We start from the raw sequence: 26,015 nt of genomic DNA, 5'->3' as shown, positions 1-26,015 counted from the left end.
TAAGACCAAAATGGATCCCTAATCAGTATTTAAAAGTCCTTTTAGAGAGGGGCAAGTCCTAGTAGTGACGTTCTTCAACTAGGGGGCCTTAAGGCAACATTATTTGCTGGGCATATTTCCCAGAAATTCCATGCAAAATATTTATACTAGATAGTCAATTAAACATTAGAAACAAACCAAACCGGTTTGTTACAATAATCTGATTATAAACCATTTAAACTAAGATGTGTTTCTGTTAATAACCTTAGTGTCTTTTGGTCCAAAGTCCATGAGATATTTTCAGATCATCACATTCTGGTTTAAACCCTCTTTACCACACAAGGTCATATGTACATCAGAAAACTGTTGGAAGTCCAGTGGGAAACTTCCTAACATGCCCTGTTAGAAATAGGCTCTGTATGGCCAGAAGATAACGTTACATGCTAACATGGGACCTGCAGGTGCTTAATGTAATCAAATTGAAATTCCCCACTGCGGAAGTCTCTGGAGCTTTTCAATGAGAGGCTCCAGAAGACTTCCTACAGCCACAAAACTTGAACAATGTGACATGTTATCAGACTGACATCATTCATATATGTTTAAAGTGCATATTAATCTATAAAAGTGTTTTGCTCCACCAATCGTATTTTACGTACTATGCATTCTGCATGCTGTGCAAAATCTTTTCATTAGATGCAATTTGTGTCTGCATTTTGCATTTAAACTGCATCCAGCTTTGGACCATTATATTTCAGTTTTCCCAGGAGCATATGCTTTCTGGAAGGTCGCACCTCTTGGCCTCAGAAAACTGGTCGGCTATTGTCCCAATATACATTTTTTTTATTAACTGATCCAGCTATGACCTAGTAATGTACAGGCATTGTGCACCCTCAGCTCTCTGCTCCCAGTCGGCATGCATTAGGTCAACAGGGTCAAAAGGTCGACAGGGTCAAAAGGTTGACATGGAATAGGTAGACAGAAGAAAAGTTGACAGGACCAAAAGGTCAACATGCAAATGGTCACACAAAGGTTGACACAATTGACATTTTTTTTGGGAGGGGGGTGTTTTGTCACTTCTACCACAAAAAGCCTCATTAGCGCACTGTGTCCCCTTCCATGGCCCGCTTCATTCGCCATGCTTTGGGCAGGTTATTGTTCCAAATCATAGTCCACATGGATGGTAAAGTATGAAAAAGTAGAAAAAAATGAAAATAAAACAACTTGTGTCGACCATGTGTGTGTCAACTGACCATTCTCATGTAGACCTTTTAAACCTGTTGACCTTTTAAACTGTCTACCTTTTACATGTTGACCTTTTGACCCTGTCAACCTAATGCATGTCGACTATTAGTGGCTGACCTATTGACTGTAGACCTTTTTAGAGTAGATCTATAGCCTGGATACCATTACAATACATTATAGTGTATTTGTGGGAGACAGCAAAGCTACATGAATGCAGCGAGGACAGGGTCCCAAGCGGTGCACAGTATCTATGTATTTCTTAGCTGTAGATCACAGGATAGCAATGTATCAATCAATACATCAGTGAGGGGGAAAGCATCATAATTCTGGGATAACCTGTTAATTGTTTTCAACCATGAGCCACATGAAATGTTAGGTAGCGTGTTAAGGGGGGGTACTCACGGAGCGATATTCTAAACAATCTGACTAGATTGCTTAGAATTTGAGCATTATTGCTCCGTGTGTACCCCCTACAGGGATAGCGATGCGCAGCCCCGCGCATCGCTATCACTGCTGCTAGATTGGCCTGCCGTGCAGGCCAATCTAGCGGGTCGCTCATTTCACCCGCTGGGTGAAATGAGCGGCCCCTCCGTCTCCCCCCGCACGCTCAGCACAGATCGTGCTGTGCTGAGCGGCGGGAGAGATGTGTGCTGAGCGGTTCGCTCAGCACACATCTCTCCCGCATCGGCCCGTCTACCGTCTATACGGCCCTTTAGTAACAACATCCCTGAGGTCCAAATAGACTCACTTTTGATTGAGTTCATAAAATGAGTGGCTTTACTATTTGTAGCTGAGGATGAGTTGACTTTAAAGGTGGGTACACACGGAGAGATCCGTGCTTACAATCTAAGCAATCTGACTAGATTGCTTAGAAGTTAAGCACGGATCTCTCCGTGTGTAAGCCCCACAGCGATAGCGATGCGCGTCCCCACGTGTAGCTATCGCCGGTGCTGGGTGAAATGAGTGCCCCCCCCCCTGTCACCCTCCTCGCTCAGCACACATCGCGCTATGCTGAGCGGGGGAGAAATGTGTGTTGAGCGGCCTGTGATAGATCGCTCAGCACACATCTCTGCCAGTGTGTACTGCCCTTAAGAGGCAGGGTGACCCTAATTTAACCCACCCTATGACATTACCAATGTGGCTATATCTGGTCTGCTACAAGACATATCCAGCTCCAGAAGCCAAACAGATATAAATAACAATATTGTGTCACCGCTCTGATTTATGAATACTTGGAAACAATTATTGCAAAATACTGATAACTGATAACATTAAAGTGCATTTGTCATTAAGGCCGCACTACCATCTGTTGGAATGCTTTACTAAATTCTTCAGATCCATTGGAGTGGTTCCAAGAGGCTTCTTACAATCACAATACTGTTTCCTTAGCAAGGTAGGGACCTGGTTGCCTGAAAGTAGGCGTGCTTGCTTTTGTGTACCGGCAGTGTGCAGCATTTGGGTGTAGTCAGGCACAGACTAGGCCGCTGCCACAGCCTTGTCTTCCAGGCTCCAGGGCACGACCTGGATCATTAAGATCCTTGAGCAGCGGAGTTTAGGAATACCTGTTCCTTTCTTCCATAGGGATTTTTGGGTGGATTTGTTAATTTTGGAGCCCAGTAAGGCATTGTATACTGGGCGTAAGCAGGGTGGGTGTATCCACAGATGATGGTAGTCAGGCAACAACTCTGACATCTATCTATCCAATATTGAGTATAAGTTTCAGAAAATAATCACTTGCTAGTTATTATCAAGTATACTGTTTCCAAGGAATTATTTCTTGTTCTTATTTCTAGTTTTTAAGTTATAGATTTTATAGAGTTAGAGCTCTGTTTGTTCTTAGCCATAAGTCTTCACAGTTGCATTAACTTTAGCTATATAAAGGATATGTTCAACTAAATATATTACGTAATCTTAAACAACTTCCCTTGAGTTGTGAAAGGCAGAGGGCTAAGGACCTTTTCTATTTGGCATATATCCATTTCCTCTCTCCCCATTGGATAATTTTACTACTTGGAATGGAAGGAAGAATATTATAAAATCCACTGCTTCCCACACATCACATGTGATGGACTGATTGCACCTGCTAATCTTCCTGATGATGTAAAGAATACATATATATGATTTTCTGCATTGCTCTGCATGGAGTAGTCATCAAGACCATTGCATCATTCAGTCTCCCAGCAACTCAGCCCTCTGTACATGTTGCCCCCTCAATTATACATTCCTCTCTTATTAGCACTCATGAGCTTTTTACTTCCCTATACTCATTGACAATAACATCTACAACCTCTCACCATAAAAAGCGTTCACAAACCTCTGACACACATTTATCTCTCTCTTCTTCTTCTGATAGCTGGTGACATTTCACCAAATCCAGGACCCAGCCACTTGCATCGCTCACATTCACCTGATTCACAGCAACATAGAAATCCAGCTAACCTCATAAACATCACGTCTTCCATCACCCTCCAGATCACTAAAATGTGCCTTATGGCATGCACGCTCTGTTTGTAACAAATTAACATCCATCCATGACCTCTTTATATCCAACAACATCAATCTGCTGGCTATAACAGAAACCTGGCTAACACAATCTGACACAGCCTCCCCTGCAGCACTGGCACATGGTGGTCTCCACTTTACAAACACCTCCAGGCCTGGTAACCATAAAGGAGGAGGAGTTGGATTTTTACTTTGCCAATCTTTCACATACACTGTTCTACCACAGGTTCCATCACTCACATTTACATCATTTGAAGTACATTCCATTAGGGTTTACACTCCTTTCTCTCTGCGTGTTGCAGCTATCTACCGCCCACCTGGGCATCCAAAACAATTTTTGGAAGATTTTTCTGCCTGGCTCCCCCACTTCCTATCCTCTGACATCTCCACCATTATCAAGGGCGATTTCAATATTGCTATTGATTGTCCAAAATCTACTGCTCACGCCTCCAAACTACTCTCTCTAACCTAGTAGTAGTAGTTCCGGTGGTGTCCCCACCCACCATGCCCATTTCTCCTCCACGTCTCCACTTGCCGACACCTGCCAAATATGATGGGTCCCCGAAAGCCTGCAGGGGTTTCCTGAACCAGTGTGAGATCCACTTTGAGCTACAGCCCAGCAGTTTTCCCACAGACCGCACTAAAGTGGCATACGTCATTTCACTACTCAGTGGTTCTGCCCTTGACTGGGCCTCACCCCTATGGGAAAGATCCGATACCCTGCTGTCGTCCTACTCCGACTTCGTGGCAACATTCAGACGCATTTTTGGTGAGCCAGGTCGAGTGTCGTCAGCTTCTTCTGAGATCCTTCGGCTGTGTCAGGGGACGCGAACTGTCGGCCAGTATTTAGTACAATTCCAGACGTTGGCATCTGAAGTCTCCTGGAATGAGGAAGCCCTCTATGCAGCCTTTTGGCAAGGCCTGTCAAAACGCATCAAAGATGAGCTCGCTACCAGAGACTTACCCTCGAAACTGAATGAGCTCATCTCGCTCTGCACCAAGGTTGACCTACGCTTCCGCGAAAGGGCTATAGAACGAGGCAGGTCAACAGCTCATAAGACTCCTTCTACTCCACCTCTTCGTCAGCCGTCTCCGTCTAAAGACGAACCTATGCAGATAGGTTATTCACGACTGTCTCCAGCAGAGCGTAGAAGACGCTTATCTAACTGCCTATGCCTATACTGTGCTGCACCTTCCCACCTCAATAACGCCTGTCCTGAGCATCCGGGAAACTCCAAATCCTAGCCCACCAAGAAGAGGGTCGGCTAGGAGTAATGTATGCCTCTCCTCCTCCAAGTGACTGCAATCTCTCCGTTTCCCTTCTGGTGGCTCAGCGTACCAAGAATTTTATTGCCTTATTGTATTCTGGAGCAGCCGGAAACTTCATTACGGAGGGGCTCGTTAAGCAGTGGTCTCTACCCACTGAGAGACTGTTAAGTCCAATTTCTTTAACTGCCGTGGACGGCAGTAGGATTCCTGATGCTGTTATTACCTCCAAGACCCTACTTATCTGTCTGAAGGTAGGGATCTTAGACACCGAGATGATTTCTTTCCTGGTAATCCCAAGGGCCACTCATCCTGTGGTTCTAGGCCTCCCATGGCTTCGTCTGCATAATCCCCAAGTTGATTGGAGGACGACCCATATCCTGGCATGGGGTCCTTCTTGCTCCAAGACATGTCTGCAAAAGGTCCTTCCAGTATGCAAATCGTCTTCTAAGTCTCCTGATGTTCCACCTTCTCCATATCTGGACTTCACCGATGTATTCAGCAAGTCTTCAGCCGATATTCTTCCTCCTCACAGAGAATGGGACTGTCCTATTGATCTTATCCCAGGGAAAACTCCTCCTCATGGACGCACGTATCCATTGTCACTACCTGAGACCCACTCTATGGAGGAGTATATTAAGGAAAATCTTGCAAAAGGATTCATCCGGCCTTCGTCTTCACCAGCTGGCGCAGGCTTCTTCTTCGTAAAGAAGAAAGACGGTGGCCTGCGGCCTTGTATTGACTACCGGGGTCTGAATGACATCACAGTGAAGAATCGGAACCCTCTGCCGCTTATCACTGAGCTGTTTGACCGCGTCAGTGGAGCCACTATCTTCATCAAGTTAGATCTGAGGGGTGCGTATAATCTCATCCGAATCCGAAGGGGTGACGAGTGGAAGACAGCTTTTAACACCCGTGACGGACATTACGAGTACCTCGTCATGCCCTTCGGACTCAGCAATGCTCCAGCTGTCTTCCAACACTTCATAAACGAAATTTTCAGAGACATCCTGTATCGTCACGTTGTGGTATATCTCGATTACATTCTTATCTTCGCGAATGATTTGGAGGAACATCGGTTCTGGGTGAAAGAGGTTTTGTCCCACCTCCGCACCAATCATCTGTATTGTAAACTGGAAAAGTGCGTCTTTGAAGTCAAATCCATCCCGTTCCTGGGGTATATTGTATCCGGTTCCGGTCTGGAGATGGACCCCGAGAACCTTCAAGCGATCCAAGATTGGCCGATTCCTGTAATGCTCAAAGGCTTCCAGAGGTTCCTAGGGTTTGCCAACTACTACAGGAAATTTATTCGAGACTTTTCCACTGTTGTAGCGCCTATTACGGCCTTACCAGAAAAGGTGCCAACCCTTCTAAATGGCCAGAGGAAGCTACTCAAGCTTTTCATTTGTTGAAACAAAGATTCATCACTGCTCCGGTTTTGAAACAGCCTGATACCAGCTCGCCCTTCATCCTTGAGGTGGACGCCTCATCTGTTGGAGTGGGCGCAGTACTGTCTCAAAGAGCTAAAGATGGACATCTACATCCTTGTGGCTTCTCCTCACGAAAGTTCTCTCCTGCTGAGCGCAACTACGCCATTGGCGATCAAGAACTTTTTGGCGATTAAGCTCGCTTTGGAAGAATGGAGGTACTTGTTGGAGGGTGCTTCCCATACCATCATCATTATGACGGATCACAAGAACCTCCTGTACCTAAGAGGCGCCCAATGTCTTAACCCTCGCCAAGCAAGGTGGGCACTTTTCTTCTCTAGATTTGATTTCAAGTTACAGTTTTGTCCAGGGTCACAAAATCGTAAGGCTGATGCCCTTTCCCGCTCCTGGGAGCAAGAAAATGAGTCTGAGTCTACTGACAAGCATTTTATCATCGATCCAGTGGCGTTCTCCGCAGTGAGGATGGACTCTATGCCCCCGCCAGGGAAAAGTTCCGTAAAGCCGGCTCTCAGAAGGAAGCTCTTGCATTGGGCACATTCCTCTCGCTTTGCCGGACATGCGGGCATACGCAAGACCTTAGAATCTGTTTCCAGATCATACTGGTGGCCGACCCTAAAAAAGGACATTACTGAATTTGTGGCCTCCTGTCCGAAATGTGCCCAACACAAGGTACCCCGCCAGTCACCCGCTGGGCAACTGGTTCCTTTGTCTGTTCCTCATCATCTGTGGACTCATCTCTCGATGGATTTCGTCACGGATCTCCCTATGTGTAATAAATTCAACACCATCTGGGTGGTAGTGGACCGGTTCACCAAGATGGCTCACTTCATTCCTCTCACCGGTCTTACATCAGCGTCCAAGTTGGCACAAGTCTTCATTCAAGAGATCTTCAGACTACATGGTCTCCCTGTGCAGATAATTTCCGATAGAGGTGTTCAGTTTGTGGCCAAGTTCTGGCGAAGTCTTTGTCAAGCTCTCCAAGTCCAGCTAAAATTCTCTACAGCCTATCATCCTCAAACCAATGGGCAGACTGAGAGGGTGAATCAAGACTTGGAGGCTTTCCTCCGCATCTATGTATCCTCTTCCCAAGATGATTGGGTTCAACTTCTCCCATGGGCTGAATTCTGCCACAACAATCAGTACCATTCTTCGTCTTCCTCCACGCCATTCTTCACCAACTACGGATTTCACCCAAAGGTTCCTGAGTTCCAGCCGCTTCCAGCAACCTCAGTGCCTGCAGCCGACATCACGATTCAACAGTTTTCAAATAACTGGAAGAATGTTCGTTCAGCTTTGTTGAAAGCTTCCTCCAGGTACAAGAGATTTGCAGATAGGAAGCGTCGGGCAATTCCTGCCCTTAAAGTTGGTGACCGCGTTTGGCTATCTACGAAGAATCTATGACTAAGGGTTCAGAGTATGAAATTTGCTCCACGTTACATCGGTCCTTTCCTGATTGAGCAAGTCGTCAACCCGGTGGCTTACAAACTGCAACTACCTCCATTCCTGAAAGTGCCTAAAACATTTCATGTTTCTCTCCTTAAGCCAGTGGTTTTGAATCGGTTTCATTCCACGCTTCCCTCTACTCCCAAGGTCCAGACTCAACGCGGCGTTGAGTACGAAGTCGCCAAGATACTGGATTCTCGTATTAGATGGGGTCGTTTCCAGTATCTAATAGATTGGAAGGTCTATGGTCCTGAGGAACATTCCTGGACGAATGCATCTGATGTTTACGCTCCTAAATTGGTCACCGCCGCATCCGAGGTCCTCTCCTGGATGCACGTCCTCCATGTGTCTCTGCCGTCCCTGTGGCCGCTGTGCGTGTCTGGGCGTGTGAAGCTCTGCTATTGCGGCCTCCGCCGCCATTGCTACATGTCTAAAGTACTTTGTTCCCCTTCTGTGTGAGTGTTCATGGGCGCAGCCATGTTGGATTTCATCACATGACATTGTTCCCCCTATCCGCAGTGCTGACAGTGCTGGAGCCTAATTGCCCACCAATCCCTGCTAAGCTGTAGGTATAAATATCCTGGATCCACACCCAGAAGATTGTCAGTGCTTCTGTTTCCTTCAGCTACTCCAGTGTGCAGTTCTTTTGTGGACTCTCTCTGCAGCTCAGCCTGACTCTCCAGTGGTTTCCTCCTGCAGTGCATTCCAGCTCTCCTGTATCCAACCTGTGGTGCAGCCTACTTCTCTGTGTTCCCGCATCTTGTGCTAAGTGGTGTGTATACTCTGGCTTCCCAGCAGCCACTCTCCATTTACATTTCTCAATTACCTGCGAACCCCAGCTCCATTTCTTATTTACCAGCGAACCCCAGCTTCATTTCTTATTTTCCAGCGAACCCCAGCTTCATTCCTTATTTACCAGCGAACCCCAGCTTCATTCCTTATTTACCAGCGAACCCCAGCTTCATTTCTCACTTACCTGCGAACCCCAGCTTCATCTTCTGTTTACCCATGAACACTCATATTATTTACAGTTTCACGTATCATCCTCATCATCACGTTGTTCCTCACCTGGGTCCCCAAGCCGTATACAGAACTTTTATTTATTCCTGATTACTGGTCTCAACCAGCAGTATGTTTCTTTATCCCCTGTGACAGTATTATTTCCGTGCACCTTATTTGACTTTTTATTTAATAAAACCCTTCAAAGTTATTTCAGTTGTCATGGTCATGCCTTCGGGCTTCTCATACTACTACCTTGCGCATGTCTAGGAGTCCACTCTCTCCTCCTAAATTCCGGTACCAGTCAGACCCTACGACTGAGGCTTCCAGTCACCGTCATCAGCCCTCAGTTGTGACAGTGTATACATGCCTATTTCCCTATAGATTGTAAGCTTGCGAGCAGGGCCTTCCTACCTCTATGACTGTTTGTTATCACCTAGTTTGTTATTATTTCCAATTGTAAAGCGCAACGGAATTTGCTGCGCTATATAAGAAACTGTTAATAAATAAATATATATGGAAGAGATAATCTTCAAATGTTACTGCACCAAACTACTGTATGACCACTTGGGTTTTATGCAATTAGCATAATCATCCACTTTGCTCTATCTACTCTCTCTGTGTCTCTCCCTCTCCCCTTTATTCTATGTCTCTCTGTGTCTCGCCCCCTCCCCATTCATTCTATGGGCGGGATGTATTAAAAATACATCGCCGCCCCTAACTGGCCACCTCAGCGATGCTAATTGCATATGTACTAACATTTTTTGCAGGTTTTACCGCATTTTCCCCTTAGTACATCCCGCCCTCTGCCTCTCAGTGTCCCCCCCCCCCTCTACATTCTATGTCTCTTTGCGTCTCCCCCCACCCTTCAATTTATGTCTTTATATGTTTCTCTTCACCTTCATTCAATGTCTCTCCCCCCATGTCTCTCTGTGTGTGTGTGTGTGTGTGTGTGTGTGTGTGTGTGTGTGTGTGTGTGTGTGTGTCCCTTACCTTCAGGGAGCCATGTACTGAAGACACCACAGCAGGTGGTGAAGGGAGTGTGACGTGATGCTGGTGTCGCACATGCCCTGCTCGCCCTGCCCTAGTTATACCACTGGCATGAGGTATGTATATAGTTAGTGTAATACACGCTGGAGATATGTGCACTCTGCAAATAGTGAATAGTAATGCACACTAGAATCTGCTGGCTGTGACAGGTACTGCATGCTGGTATCAGCAGACTGGAACTGGTACTGCACGCTGGTATCTGCAGACTGGAACTGGTACTGCACGCTGGTATTATCTGCAGACTGTAACTGGTACAGCACGCTGGTATCTGCAGACTGTAACTGGTACTGCACGATGGTATCTGCAGACTGTAACTGGTACTGCACGCTGGTATCTGCAGACTGTAACTGGTACTGCACGCTGGTATCTGCAGACTGTAACTGGTACTGCACGCTGGTATCTGCAGACTGGAACTGGTACTGCACGCTGGTATCTGCAGACTGGAACTGGTACTGCACGCTGGTATCTGCAGACTGTAACTGGTACTGCACGCTGGTATCTGCAGACTGTAACTGGTACTGCACGCTGGTATTATCTGCAGACTGTAACTGGTACTGCACGATGGTATCTGTAGACTGTAACTGGTACTGCACGCTGGTATCTGCAGACTGTAACTGGTACTGCACGCTGGTATCTGCAGACTGTAACTGGTACTGCACGATGGTATCTGCAGACTGTAACTGGTACTGCACGCTGGTATCTGCAGACTGTAACTGGTACTGCACGCTGGTATTATCTGCAGACTGTAACTGGTACTGCACGATGGTATCTGTAGACTGTAACTGGTACTGCACGCTGGTATCTGCAGACTGTAACTGGTACTGCACGCTGGTATCTGCAGACTGTAACTGGTACTGCACGCTGGTATCTGCAGACTGTAACTGGTACTGCACGCCGGTATCTGCAGACTGGAACTGGTACTGCACGCTGGTATCTGCAGACTGGAACTGGTACTGCACGCTGGTATCTGCAGACAGGAACTGGTACTGCACGCTGGTATCTGCAGACTGTAACTGGTACTGCACGCTGGTATTATCTGCAGACTGTAACTGGTACTGCACGCTGGTATTATCTGCAGACTGTAACTGGTACTGCACGATGGTATCTGTAGACTGTAACTGGTACTGCACGCTGGTATCTGCAGACTGTAACTGGTACTGCACGCTGGTATCTGCAGACTGTAACTGGTACTGCACGCTGGTATCTGCAGACTGTAACTGGTACTGCACGCTGGTATCTGCAGACTGTAACTGGTACTGCACGCTGGTATTATCTGCAGACTGTAACTGGTACTGCACGATGGTATCTGTAGACTGTAACTGGTACTGCACGCTGGTATCTGCAGACTGTAACTGGTACTGCACGCTGGTATCTGCAGACTGTAACTGGTACTGCACGCTGGTATCTGCAGACTGTAACTGGTACTGCATGCTGGTATTTGCAGACTGGAACTGGTACAGCACGCTGGTATCTGCGGACTGTAACTGGTACTGCACGCTGGTATCTGCAGACTGTAACTGGTACTGCACGCTGGTATTATCTGCAGACTGGAACTGGTACTGCACAATGGTATCTGTAGACTGTAACTGGTACTGCACGCTGGTATCTGCAGACTGTAACTGGTACTGCACGATGGTATCTGCAGACTGGAACTGGTACAGCACGCTGGTATCTGCAGACTGGAACTGGTACAGCACGCTGGTATCTGCAGACTGTAACTGGTACTGCACGCTGGTATCTGCAGACTGTAACTGGTACTGCACGCTGGTATCTGCAGACTGTAACTGGTACAGCACGCTGGTATCTGCAGACTGGAACTGGTACTGCACGCTGGTATCTGCAGACTGTAACTGGTACAGCACGCTGGTATCTGCAGACTGTAACTGGTACAGCACGCTGGTATCTGCAGACTGTAACTGGTACTGCACGCTGGTATCTGCAGACTGTAACTGGTACAGCACGCTGGTATCTGCAGACTGTAACTGGTACAGCACGCTGGTATCTGCAAACTGTAACTGGTACTGCACGCTGGTATCTGCAGACTGTAACTGGTACAGCACGCTGGTATCTGCAGACTGTAACTGGTACAGCACGCTGGTATCTGCAGACTGTAACTGGTACAGCACGCTGGTATCTGCAGACTATAACTGGTACTGCACGCTGGTATCTGCAGACTGTAACTGGTACAGCACGCTGGTATCTGCAGACTGGAACTGGTACAGCACGCTGGTATCTGCAGACTGGAACTGGTACTGCACGCTGGTATCTGCAGACTGTAACTGGTACTGCACGCTGGTATCTGCAGACTGTAACTGGTACAGCACGCTGGTATCTGCAGATTGTAACTGGTACAGCACGCTGGTATCTGCAGACTGTAACTGGTACTGCACGCTGGTATCTGCAGACTGTAACTGGTACAGCACGCTGGTATCTGCAGACTGTAACTGGTACAGCACGCTGGTATCTGCAGACTGTAACTGGTACTGCACGTTGGTATCTGCAGACTGTAATTGGTACTGCACGCTGGTATCTGCAGACTGTAACTGGTACAGCACGCTGGTATCTGCAGACTGGAACTGGTACAGCACGCTGGTATCTGCAGACTGGAACTGGTACAGCACGCTGGTATTTGCAGACTGGAACTGGTACTGCACGCTGGTATCTGCAGACTGGAACTGGTACTGCATGCTGGTATCTGCAGACTGTAACTGGTACTGCACGCTGGTATTATCTGCAGACTGGAACTGGTACTGCACAATGGTGTCTGTAGACTGTAACTGGTACTGCACGCTGGTATCTGCAGACTGTAACTGGTACTGCACGATGGTATCTGCAGACTGGAACTGGTACAGCACGCTGGTATCTGCAGACTGTAACTGGTACAGCACGCTGGTATCTGCAGACTGTAACTGGTACTGCACGCTGGTATCTGCAGACTGTAACTGGTACTGCACGCTGGTATTTGCAGACTGGAACTGGTACTGCACGCTGGTATCTGCAGACTGTAACTGGTACAGCACGCTGGTATCTGCAGACTGTAACTGGTACTGCACGCTGGTATCTGCAGACTGTAACTGGTACAGCACGCTGGTATCTGCAGACTGGAACTGGTACTGCACGCTGGTATCTGCAGACTGTAACTGGTACAGCACGCTGGTATCTGCAGACTGGAACTGGTACAGCACGCTGGTATTTGCAGACTGGAACTGGTACTGCACGCTGGTATCTGCAGACTGGAACTGGTACAGCACGCTGGTATCTGCAGACTGGAACTGGTACAGCACGCTGGTATTTGCAGACTGGAACTGGTACTGCACGCTGGTATCTGCAGACTGTAACTGGTACTGCACGCTGGTATCTGCAGACTGTAACTGGTACTGCACGCTGGTATCTGCAGACTGGAACTCGTATTGTACAGTTACAGGGAATGAACGATACAGGCAGTGTGCGCTTAACGGGAGAAACCAGGAAAGCAGAGCTGCTAACGCTGGAGCCAGGAAAAGAGGGAAGTGCAAATTGTGCTGGCAATGAGCAGGTACAAGTGAGGGGTTAAATCTGATCAATAGATTGTAAACTCACAATAGCAGGGTCTTAACCCGTCTCTTACTGACCTTTCCGTGCCTTTCCGTCTCTTACTGACACTATCTTATACTCCATACTCCCTTTGATGGCACCTAACCTGTTTTTTTCGTACTTGTCCTATATTGTCTTGAACAGTAAGTGTTGTTTTGCTCATTTATTTATGTACTCTGTAATGGGCGCTGCTGATCCCTTGTGGCGCCATATAAATAAAGGTTAATAATAATAATAATAATAATAATAATAATAATTGAAGGCAAAGGTCATGTGGAAACTAGCTTCTCACTGATAGGACAAGCCTGAAGCAAACCAACATGGCAGCTATCATGCAGCTCCGGCCTCAGGAGAAATGCCAACACAGATACTAGCTTGTGACAACATGTCCAGTATTAGAACTCTGACCAGCAGAAATACGCCAGCCGATGAACTAGCAGTGCCGCGTGTGGTCAGAGGGTCTCAGAGTCCACTGTTTGACAGATTCAATCACTTCCCCTGTCATCAAAGTTAACCATAAATCAGTCACACATCATATCTTTGTAACCCAATGATATTGCTGTCTGTACTGCCTTCTTCGCCTAAATGCCTCATTAGATTACTACCAAGCTATCTTCCCCTCTCCTATCATTTCTCCTACCAGATGTTCCAGCCAGGTCTTTAAGAGCAATCAGCAATGATGTCTACATAACTAGGCCCATAGGCTTCTATTTGGTATGCTGGGAGGGATCCATATCAGAACCCTCTCAGGAAGATTGCGAAAAGAAGCCCCTAGGCTTCTATAGGGTAACACCAGCAAAATCTGATATTACCCTCCACAATGGAATCCCGGGGTCACAGGGTTAGTAGTTCATATGGAAATGTTGTAAAAACCCAAAAAACTTAATTTATTTATTTTTTGTACAATATTATTATCTACATAGTTAAGGAAGGCTTGAGTAAGAAATGCGCAGAAGTCCGAAACGTCATTTTTTAACACATTTTTCCTTTAGCACATCCCGTCCTGAGTCTGACTTACCATAATACTCCCATATATCATATACAAATGAATGCCTTAAGTTTGTTAAACCAAATAAAGTGCAATACACAATCTTATTTCCTTCACAACAGATCATATTAATTATCTGTGAATATCTATAACACAATAATTGTTCTTTAAAAATTTTAAATCCTACACTCCAGTGTTAATTTTGACAAGGATTTTTAATTAAGTTTTAGTCTTAGTTGTATTTTTTTTGCTTTGTATTAGTTAAGATTTAGTCAGTGGATCTCAGTTTTAATTTTAGACTAATTTTAGTACTGAAATAAATTGTAGTTGCCGAATACTTTTAGTCAAAATTTTTGTCAACAAAATTAACACTGGTCTAAAGCAACTGGTTCTGCTGAGAAGGCTGCCTCCTTCATTCAACCTGAATATTTATACTCTTCCGACCAAAACTTTGTGACAGCACCTGCGACCTCACACTGGCCCTCATTCCGAGTTGTTCGCTCGCTAGCCGCTTTTCGCAGCAGTGCACACGCTAAGCCGCCGCCCTCTGGGAGTGAATCTTAGCTTAGCAGAATTGCGAACGAAGTGTTCGCAATATTGCGAAAAGATTTTTCTTTGCAGTTTCTGAGTGGCTCCAGACTTACTCTTCCAGTGCGATCAGTTCAGTGCTTGTCGTTCCTGGTTTGACGTCACAAACACACCCAGCGTTCGCCCAGACACTCCCCCGTTTCTCCAGCCACTCCCGCGTTTTTCCCAGAAACGGCAGCGTTTTTTCACACACTCCCATAAAACGGCCAGTTTCCACCCAGAAACACCCACTTCCTGTCAATCACACTCCGATCACCAGAACGAAGAAAAAACCTTGTAATGCCGTGAGTAAAATACCAAACTTCTTAGCAAATTTACTTGGCGCAGCCGCAGTGCGAACATTGCGCATGCGCAGTTAGCGGAAAATCGCACCGATGCGAAGGAAAATAACGAGCGAACAACTCGGAATGAGGGCCACAGCTGTGTGTTATGGTCAACCTCAACACTGTGTTGTATAAGTACTGCCGGACATGTGGGTCTCCTCTCCTGCCTCTCTTCAGGTCACATCCACCTTCCCAGTCTCATGGAACCTTCCTTGACAGCACTTTCTGTTTAAGCAATCTCTCTGCTTTGGTCATGGGTAGAAGTAGAAAAAGATACAGCACCACAGCTAACTTCAAAAAAGTTTACGATACTCTCTAATTCGACCTTTCATAGAAACAAGCTAGTAACCAGCAAATGGTTCCATTTATGATGTGTATTAATGAGTAAAATCCCAGAGCAATGAAAGTCCCAGTTTCCAGTTTAACAAGATGTTTTATATCTTCTCTATCTGATGCCATATCAACAAAGGTCTATTTAATGTTTGGTTACATTGCAGATGGAATGAGAGATTTGTGCGATTTCCAAATGACAATGTTAACAATGATATCAATGTTATGTAAATTGAAAAATACAAATAATGAGATACTTTTTTTCATGTGCCAAAATGACCCTGACACCCAATCCATACAGAATCTGCAACAACGTGTGTACAGGCCATGTATTCTGAGTATTATAATAGTATGAGTTTATAATCACGCCACCTCAGCTGAGTGGAATTCTTAACTTTGAGGTAGAGTGTATCTGGGCATAGTGATACAGTATGTCTGCATAAGGAATGGGCAAGCCCTTCACAAAATGGAGGTCTCTTTGTGATAGGCAAGGGGACAAAAATGGGATGCGGTCAAGATGCCCGCTGTCGTGATCCCAGCAGCTGGAATGCTGACGCCATAATCCTGACAGCAGTCAGAATGGCGGAGCCGCAATCCCAACAGGGTCAAGACACCGACGCTGGAATGCCGCCAGCCAGAGGCGTAACTAGGGTTTTTGGAGCCCAGGGCAAGATCAATAATGGCGCCCCCCCCCCCCCCCCAAAAAAAAATAAAATAAAAAAAATTCTAATAAAAAGAATAAATTAATAAAATGCTAATAATAAAAAAAAAAAATACAAAAGGAAAGTATGTGCAGACGCCACCGGTGTCACTGCATATAAAGATGTCAGGGTGTGTATGTATGTGTATGTAGGTGCAGTGGTCGAAGTAGAATTTTGAAGGTGGAATGAAAGAGTTTAGATAGCAATTATGCGCGCGCCTTCGGCGCGCGCGCTCCGGAAAAGGGGCGCGGTCACTCAAAAGGGGCGTGTCCTTCAGTGTATTAGGACCCCTTGTACTATCTAGTACTGGTGCCCCTTTCACATTATAGCACACGGTATGAGCCGAAATTCACATTATAGCACACAGTATGAGCCGAAATTCACATTGCCCCACACGGCATGAGCTGAAATTCACATTATGGCACACAGTATGAGCCAAAATTCACATTACCCCACATGGTATGAGCCAAAATTCACATTACTCCACATGGTATGAGCCAAAATTCACATTACCCCACATGGTATGAGCCGAAATTCACATTACAGCACACGGTATGAGCCGTAATTCACATTACAGCACACGGAATGAGCCAAAATTCACATTACCCCACATAGTATGAGCCGAAATTCACATTATAGCACACGGTATGAGCCAAAATTCACGTTACAGCACATGATATGAGCCAAAATTCCCATTATAGAGTTAGGGGATCCTACCCCCAGAATTAACATGGCCTGTGGGGCACTATGATGAGGGAGCCCACCCCCTTAATAGACTAATTGCAGAGTTTAGCAGCGGAAGGGCTGCAGCGGTTTCTCACCCCAAGCTGCGGCGCTTCTGCCACCTCCGACACTCCACATCTTCGGCACGACCCGGGATGCAGAGCACCGCACCGGGTATGCACCCTTTTCAGTGTGGTCTGCTGCGCTCTGAAGGGGTTCTTGTTTCATGCTGCAGGATTCCGATGTGCACCTTCCTCCCCGCTGTTACTGTCACGGTAAGCATTAGTATCGATTACCGCAGAGGCCATTTTCTGAGGCATATGTGTTAAACCTCAGGAACTGAGATGCCCTTCTCACCATACAGCTGTGTGGCCGAGCCGGGCGGGGGGACAACCAGCAGCAGCATGCCGGATATCAGCAGCAGAGGGTGCGGGCTGTACATACTTGAGGTAGCTGGATATTCAACAGTGCTGAAAGCCTCCGGAGCCCGCACCCCCGGAGCTGCAGTACACCGGCAGAGGACACCCATCCCCCGAACCCTGCGTAGCCCAAAGCCGGACATCAGCAGCATGTTGAACGCGGAAGCAGAAGCTGCTTATTGCCGGTCAACGTGCTGCTGATCTCCGGCTTTGGGCTCCGCACGTGCATTACAGCCCCCACCCTCGGCTGCTGATATCCGGCATACTGCCCCTGCTGCTGGCTTTCCACCCGCCCGGCTCGCCCACCCAGCTGGATGGTGAGTGAGAAGGGCATCTCAGTGCCCGTGGTTTAATACATATCTCTCTTCGGTAAATGGCCATTAGTACATCCCACACACACTGATTACACACACACACAGACTGGCCACCCCCAAATCCTACACACACCCACTCAGACTACACACACACACACACACACACACACACACACACACACACACACACACACACATTCTCATACTTTCCTCTCCCCCACACACACACACTGGACTGCAAAAATTTACACACACTGACACTGTTCCACACACACACACTCACACTGTCCCACACACACAATTAACACACACGCACACTGTCCCACACACACAATTAACACACACGCACACTGTCCCACACACCAGTGGCGTGCGGTGAGGTCAGTGGCGTGCGGTGAGGCACTACAGCATAATGTCTGCCGAATCCTGCCAATGAGCCCTACCGCCACCGAGCCAATGCCCGCCACTGCCTCTGAGCCGATGCCCACTGCCACCACCAATGGCTTACAAACTGGCCCACCATCAACTGACCCAGCCCTCCGCCACTAATTTGCAACTCAGTCCAAAGCCGCCAATGCCCGCTGCATGCCTGCTCATCATACTTGTGATATATTGTACAATTTTATAGAAAAAAATAATAATTAGTGTTTGGGACTGGGAAGGGAGTGGGAGGAGGACATGAATGCAATTTTGTTGTCCAGGGCTTCCATTAACTTAATGGAGAAGGGTCTGAATGGGTTAAAAATGTCCAAAAAAAACTGCGTGAGGTCCCCCCTCCTAAGTATAACCAGCCTCGGGCTCTTTGAGCCGGTCCTGGTTGTTTAAATACTGGGAAAAAATTGGACAGGGGTTCCCCGTATTTAGACAACCAGCATCGGGCTCTTAGTCCGGTCCTGGTCCCAAAAATACGGGGGACAAAAGATGTAGGGGTCCCCCCGTATTTTTAAAACCAGCACCGGGCTCCACTAGCCAGGGACATAATGCCACAGCCGGGGGACACATTTATGTAGGTCCCTGCGGCCATGGCATTACCCCCCCAACTAGTCACCACTGGCCGGGGTTCCCTGGAGGAGTGGGGACCCCTTAAATCAAGGGGTCACCCCCCCTCCAGGCACCCAAGGGCCAGGGGTGAAGCCCGAGGCTGTCCCCCCCATCCGTGGGCTGTGGATGGGAGGCTGATAGCCATGTAAGTAAAAAAGAATTTTGTTTTTTGTTGTGGAACTACAAGGCCCAGAAAGCCTCCCCCGCTTGCTGGTACTTGGAGAACCTCAAGTACCAACATGCAGGGAAATAACGGGCCTGCCGGTACCTGTAGTTCTACAACAGAAAAAATACCCAAATAAAAACACAACTCACACACCGTGACAGTAAAAATGTATTAAAACACACTGACACACTCACACATACTTACCTATATCCCACGCCGGTCACGTCCACTTGTCCAGTAGAATCCAATAGGGGTAGCTGTAAAAATGAGAGACACATTACTTACCTACATCCCACGCCGGTCACGTCCACTTGTCCAGTAGAATCCAATAGGGGTACCTGTAAAAATGAGAGAGAGATTACTTACCTACATCCCACGCCGGTCACGTCCACTTGTCAGTAGAATCCAATAGGGGTACCTGTAAAAATGAGAGAGAGATTACTTACCTACATCCCACGCCGGTCACGTCCACTTGTCAGTAGAATCCAATAGGGGAATCTGTAAAAATGAGAGACAGATTACTTACCTACATCCCACGCCGGTCATGTCCACTTGTCCAGTAGAATCCAATAGGGGTACCTGTAAAAATGAGAGACAGATTACTTACCTACATCCCACGCCGGTCACGTCCACTTGTCAGTAGAATCCAATAGGGGCACCTGTAAAAATGAGAGACAGATTACTTACCTACATCCCACGCCGGTCACGTCCACTTGTCAGTAGAATCCAATAGGGGTACCTGTAAAAATGAGAGAGAGATTACTTACCTACATCCCACGCCGGTCACGTCCACTTGTCAGTAGAATCCAATAGGGGCACCTGTAAAAATGAGAGACAGATTACTTACCTACATCCCACGCCGGTCACGTCCACTTGTCAGTAGAATCCAATAGGGGTACCTGTAAAAATGAGAGACAGATTACTTACCTACATCCCACGCCGGTCACGTCCACTTGTCAGTAGAATCCAATAGGGGTACCTGTAAAAATGAGAGACAGATTACTTACCTACATCCCACGCCGGTCACGTCCACTTGTCAGTAGAATCCAATAGGGGTACCTGTAAAAATGAGAGAGAGATTACTTACCTACATCCCACGCCGGTCACGTCCACTTGTCAGTAGAATCCAATAGGGGTACCTGTAAAAATGAGAGACAGATTACTTACCTACATCCCACGCCGGTCACGTCCACTTGTCCAGTAGAATCCAATAGGGGTACCTATAAAAATGAGAGACACATTACTTACCTACATCCCACGCCGGTCACGTCCACTTGTCCAGTAGAATCCAATAGGGGTACCTGTAAAAATGAGAGACAGATTACTTACCTACATCCCACGCCGGTCACGTTGTTGACATATAGGTAATTGTCCGCACTCAATATAATATTAGGGCAATGGATGTCTGAATCAAAATATAATTCATTATAAATAGGCGATGTAACCATAGTGAACATGCATAGGAAGTATCGATCTAGTTAGATGGTATATATGTGTATGCTTTTGTGTGTATAGGCATAGTAGGGAATAATGTAATGCAATGTCTGCATACAGATATATGTCTGTAGCAAATGAATAATTTGATTCTGATAGATAAAATCAGCAAGCCACTTGGTTTAGGTCACTTCAAAGGCACACAGGTAATGGCATGCGCAAGGAAGTGCCTAAGACTACAATCAGGAATCTGCATATCCTGAGCAATGTATGTTATTCGGCCTTCTGCTTTGAGACAATGACTCCTAGGATCAATTGAATTAACGAAGTCTCAAATGTTGATGAACACTAGCAGTATTTACACTCCAAAATAACCAAAGGAAAACCTTGATAGACAAACAAATATCAGACGCTATGACTCCAGAATTCACCCCCTGCTCGTCACTGTTGAACAAATTATCTGATATGTTTTACAACACCTTTGAATATGTAAATTGGGATTGTTAAAGTTGGGATATAAGACAGGGTTTGGAGCAGTCTTTAGTTAGTGCAGAGGGAAAGAGACAAGGAAAGGATCCTAAGACATCAGAAGAAGGTAGCTATGCATTTAAACCCTCAATAATTCTTGCAAGTGTACAGTATGTGTGTTAATTGTTTAAGTTTGTAAAATTGTTTGTGTTTGTTTAATATGTACTGCAGTTAATAATAATTATAGGATTTATTATCATTGTGTTTTTCATATCTTGTATTTTGTATACCTAGAATAAAGTGTTATTGAAATAGAGCTATTATTCCATGGTTCAAACTCATTTTTTGGAATCTCTAAATCATACAAATCTGCATATATTATATAAGGCTCTGCAAAGTTGGACAATATATTTATACCCCTAAGGTATAGAGCATTGATATATCAAATGAGCCAGAAGGATACATCCCTGCATAAAGTATATTTACCATGTGCACAGCTGTATTGCTTGGACAGTAATTGTTTTCAGTAGCTATATTCATACCCACATAGTCAATGAGCCAGGATTATATATCTCTGTAAAGTATAATTACACTTTACCTTGACATATCTCTTGGACAAGTAGATATATAATTCCTAAACCCAAATGAGCCAATCACATGCATATGTATAGGAATGTTCATATAATGTACATTGCTGTGTGATTGGACTAGTGCTAATCTCTGCCCCTTTAGCTATGAGCCAACCTAATTTGTAAGCCTATTATAATATATTTGCAGATGTAAGATACATAAAGCATAAATCAATATATGATATAATAAATATATATTATATAAGATTCCACACTTCAATAACGTCCACTTGTCCAGTAGAATCCAATAGGGGTACCTGTAAAAATGAGAGACAGATTACTTACCTACATCCCACGCCGGTCACGTCCACTTGTCCAGTAGAATCCAATAGGGGTACCTATAAAAATGAGAGACACATTACTTACCTACATCCCACGCCGGTCACGTCCACTTGTCCAGTAGAATCCAATAGGGGCACCTGTAAAAATGAGAGACAGATTACTTACCTACATCCCACGCCGGTCACGTCCACTTGTCCAGTAGAATCCAATAGGGGAATCTGTAAAAATGAGAGACAGATTACTTACCTACATCCCACGCCGGTCATGTCCACTTGTCCAGTAGAATCCAATAGGGGTACCTGTAAAAATGAGAGACAGATTACTTACCTACATCCCACGCCGGTCACGTCCACTTGTCCAGTAGAATCCAATAGGGGCACCTGTAAAAATGAGAGACACATTACTTACCTACATCCCACGCCGGTCACGTCCACTTGTCCAGTAGAATCCAATAGGGGCACCTGTAAAAATGAAAATGATACTTACAAACTTCAATCCACAGGAGGAGAGAGAGAGAGAGAGAGAGAGAGAGAGGGGGGGGGGTAGGAGAGAGAGACTAACCTGCTGCTGCTGCTGGGGAGACCGGCACATACTGCAGGGCCACGACGGGAGGACGGAGCCGGCGGAGCAGGGGGAGAGCCGCACAACACCGATCCTGTCAGCAGCAGCGGAGGAGGACGGGGGCGCACACTGCAGACACCAATCACCGCCGGGACAATTAACACACGCACACTGTCCCACACACGCACACACACAATTAACACGCACACTGTCTCACACACGCACTGTCCCACACACACGCACACTGTCTCACACACACGCACACTGTCCCACACACACAATTAACACACACGCACACTGTCACACACACACACTGTCACACACACAATTAACACACACGCACACTGTCACACACACACATACAATTAACACACACACACGCACACTGTCCCACACACACACACACACACACAATTAACACACACACACTGTCCCACACACGCACAATTAACACACTCACACAATTAACACACTCACACTGTCCCACACACGCACAATTAACACACTCACACAATTAACACACTCACACTGTCCCACACACACACAATTAACACACTCACACAATTAACACACACTCACACACACACACTGTCCCGCAACCCCCTCTCCCGACAGAAAAAAAACTAAAGTCCACTCCGCTCACCTGGCTGTTAAACCCGCTCACTGAAGCCGCGCAGGCGCGCGCGCGCGTACCGTCGCGGTCGCGCGCACGCGCGATCGCGCACAGTACAATGTGTAGGGAGACGGAGAGAGGGGGAGGGCCGGGGGAGATGAGCAGAGGCTCCTGGCTGCCGCTGCCTGTCCAGTGTGACAGGCACAGCAGCCGGGAAGACAGGGAGAGCGCCGCAGGTAGCGTCGGCGGAATCCCTGTTGCATGGGGTGAGCGGGCCGTGCCGGTGGCGCCCCCTCTGTTGGGGCTTCCACAGCGCCCAGGGCACGTGCCCTGCTCGCCCCGTGCTAGATACGCCTCTGCCGACAGCCGTCATCCCGAACGTAAGTATAGCGAGTGGGTTAGGTTTAGGGCAAAGGGCTAGGTTTGTGTGCTGCCCGGGGAAGGGGGGCGTGGTTAGGGTTAGGCTGCGCGGGGGGTGGGGCCTGGTAGGGTTAGGCTCTAGGAAGTAGGTGGGGAAGGGGTGGTAGGGTCAGGCACCACCGGGAGGAAGGTCAGTCACTAACGGGGGAGGCTAGGGTTAGGCTGTGGGAAGGGATTGTTGGAGGGGGATTGCATCTATTGGGATGGTGGTGTCTGTATTATGACCGCTGGCATGTATATATATATATATATATATATATATATACACACACACAATTTTTTTCAAACCTTAATTACTTCAGTGTAGCTTATATATGGTTTTAAATAGCTACGCTACATCTAGCATTTACAATCACAGTTTTTTTCTAACTAGAAAAGTGAAGTATGTGCATAATGTGCATAGTGGTATTATGAGACTGATTCAGAGATGCACGCAATGGCTTGTGCTGCTGCGTTGCGTTCACATGCAAGTGTGAAAATGTGCTAATGACTCAGCCGCTGTCTTGTGTACAAAGACGCCCATTGTTGGTGTCTCACATCCACCACTCACGTACAAAAGTGTAAATATTGGTCGCACATTGGACCTCTAAGCAAGTCAATGCTGTCTCTCCTGCTGTGAATGAATTTGCAGTGCACCACTTAAACATGCCCAGAAAACGGTGCTAACACACCAGCATTTATTTTTCTAGCCACAATCCGCCAAACACTCCTATCACTCACGGGGTACTACTGTGTGGCATAACGTGTATAAGGGGCCTCTGCTGTGTGGGGTAATGTGTATAAGGGGCTCTACTGTGTGCGGTAATGTGTATAAAGGGCTCTGCTGTGTGCGGTAATGTGTATAAGGGGCTATGCTGTGTGGTGTAACATGTATAAGGGATACATGTATGTGGTGTAATGTGAATAATGGATATTAATGTGCGGTATAATGTGAATTGGTACGATCTGTGGCCATGCCCCTTCTCTACAAAGACACACACCATAATCTTTTGCATGTGACTTCAGTGCGCACTATCTCTATTTCAGATATGGTGAAATAAAATGTCTAGTTACAGCTCTGATTGTTTGTGTGAGGTATTTATCCCAATTTATTTTCTGGTGTTTGAAAGTATACTGCAAATATTCTATAATATGAAAGCAATTTTTAAGAATCAGGGGGCAGATATATTAAGCCTGGAGAAATGATAAAGCAGTGATAAGTGCAAGGTGATAAACGCACCAGTTAGAAATCAGCACCTAACTGTCAATTTACATATTGGAGTACTCTCTCTAAATATATATATATATATATATATATATGTGTGTGTGTATATATATATATATGTGTGATACCCAGAACCAGAGACTGAGCTGACTTAATTGAGGTCCGTATCACTGGGGATATCAGCTAAACACAGGGCCATTGTAGACCTGTTGCTTTTAGTCTGGCCCTTATTGTCATAAAAACTTTAAAATCTGGGGGACACTAGGACCATAGGATGCAGTGCATGGAGGGAGTTGTACTAGCCCGCGCTGCTGGTGGGACAGATAGGGGCACCCTGCTGAAGTTGATTTAAGGAGGAAGGGGGCTCGAGCACGGTTAACGGCTGTGAGGAGAGGAGAGACGGAGGTGAAGGCGCGGACGCTGAGGAGGTAGCGGAGCGGACTGACGGGTCTGGAAAGCGACGAGAGAAAGGTAACCCAGAGAGAGCACTCACTGCTTTCCCCCCGAGTACGGGGACGGAGCAGAGCGAAGTGCAGTGGGGAGCCGTCCGCCATCTTCGACATCTGACACATGGAAAGGCAGCACCACAACTGTGAGTGACGGGCTAAGGCAGAGAGGAGAGGGCGGAGGCATAAGAGAAGCAGTCCAGTAAATACAGCCGGTGGGACGGCAGGAGGCGGAGGTAGGACTACCATATAAGGGAACAGGCGTAGCTTCACCCAAATCAGGCCCTACCTTCAGTGATTGTGAAGGGAGAACTGTCCAGAGACGTCCTTACACAGCGTCAACCATCCATAGGTGCCTCGCCCATAAGTCGCAACACCAGCACAGTATAGAAACGTGTATTACACCTGTTCTAAAAGTAGTAAAGACTCTACTCCGCATAAGAAGAGATGTGCAAGGACAGTGGCCAATTTCCTAAATCCTTCCCTCAGATTGATCCTCTCAGTTAGCGGTCAGTAGTCAGAAGTGGCCAACTCTCAACTAATATTGCATTAACCTTCACTTATAAACTCTCCATCCAGTCTCAGAGGTGATACTGAATTGCAATTCCTTATCAGTATATGCAGGCAAGCCACCAATTGTACTGAGATATAGAGGGTAGATCCATATTGGACACCGCACTGGAGTCAGTGAGCCACTCCCTATAGTTAGCGGTCAGGAAAGAGTAACAGAATTACAGCCTGTGATACCCATATGGTTATACAAGTCTAAGCTACCGAAAGTCACAGGAAGGATCTGAGATATTGTTACAGTTCGGATCGGAGATCCCTTTACTACAGAAACATTGTAGCTGGTATTCTTTGCA

At 46.6% G+C, this 26,015-nt stretch overlaps 1 protein-coding gene across 2 annotated transcripts in view; it reads right to left on the bottom strand.

Annotated features, from left to right (window-relative positions):
• Positions 1-23,238, bottom strand: part of RNF222 (ring finger protein 222) — a 51,026-nt gene extending 27,788 nt beyond the window's left edge. Inside the window, exons 1-2 of one of the 2 annotated variants that reach the window (XM_063963647.1) lie at positions 23,113-23,238; positions 17,254-17,422 (exon numbers count right to left, since the gene is read on the bottom strand). The gene's annotated coding sequence lies outside the window, so the exon portion shown is untranslated. Of the gene's footprint in view, positions 1-17,253; positions 17,778-23,112 lie in introns of those variants that run through there. The other variant, XM_063963648.1, reaches the window with a different exon arrangement.
• Between the last annotated feature and the right edge of the window lie 2,777 nt (positions 23,239-26,015).

The sequence above is a fragment of the Pseudophryne corroboree genome, chromosome 3 (genome assembly GCF_028390025.1).
Source record: "Pseudophryne corroboree isolate aPseCor3 chromosome 3, aPseCor3.hap2, whole genome shotgun sequence".
NCBI classification, from domain to species: Eukaryota; Metazoa; Chordata; class Amphibia; order Anura; family Myobatrachidae; genus Pseudophryne; species Pseudophryne corroboree.
Note: the sequence above shows the minus strand (reverse complement) of the source record. Positions and strands in the feature narration are given on the sequence as shown.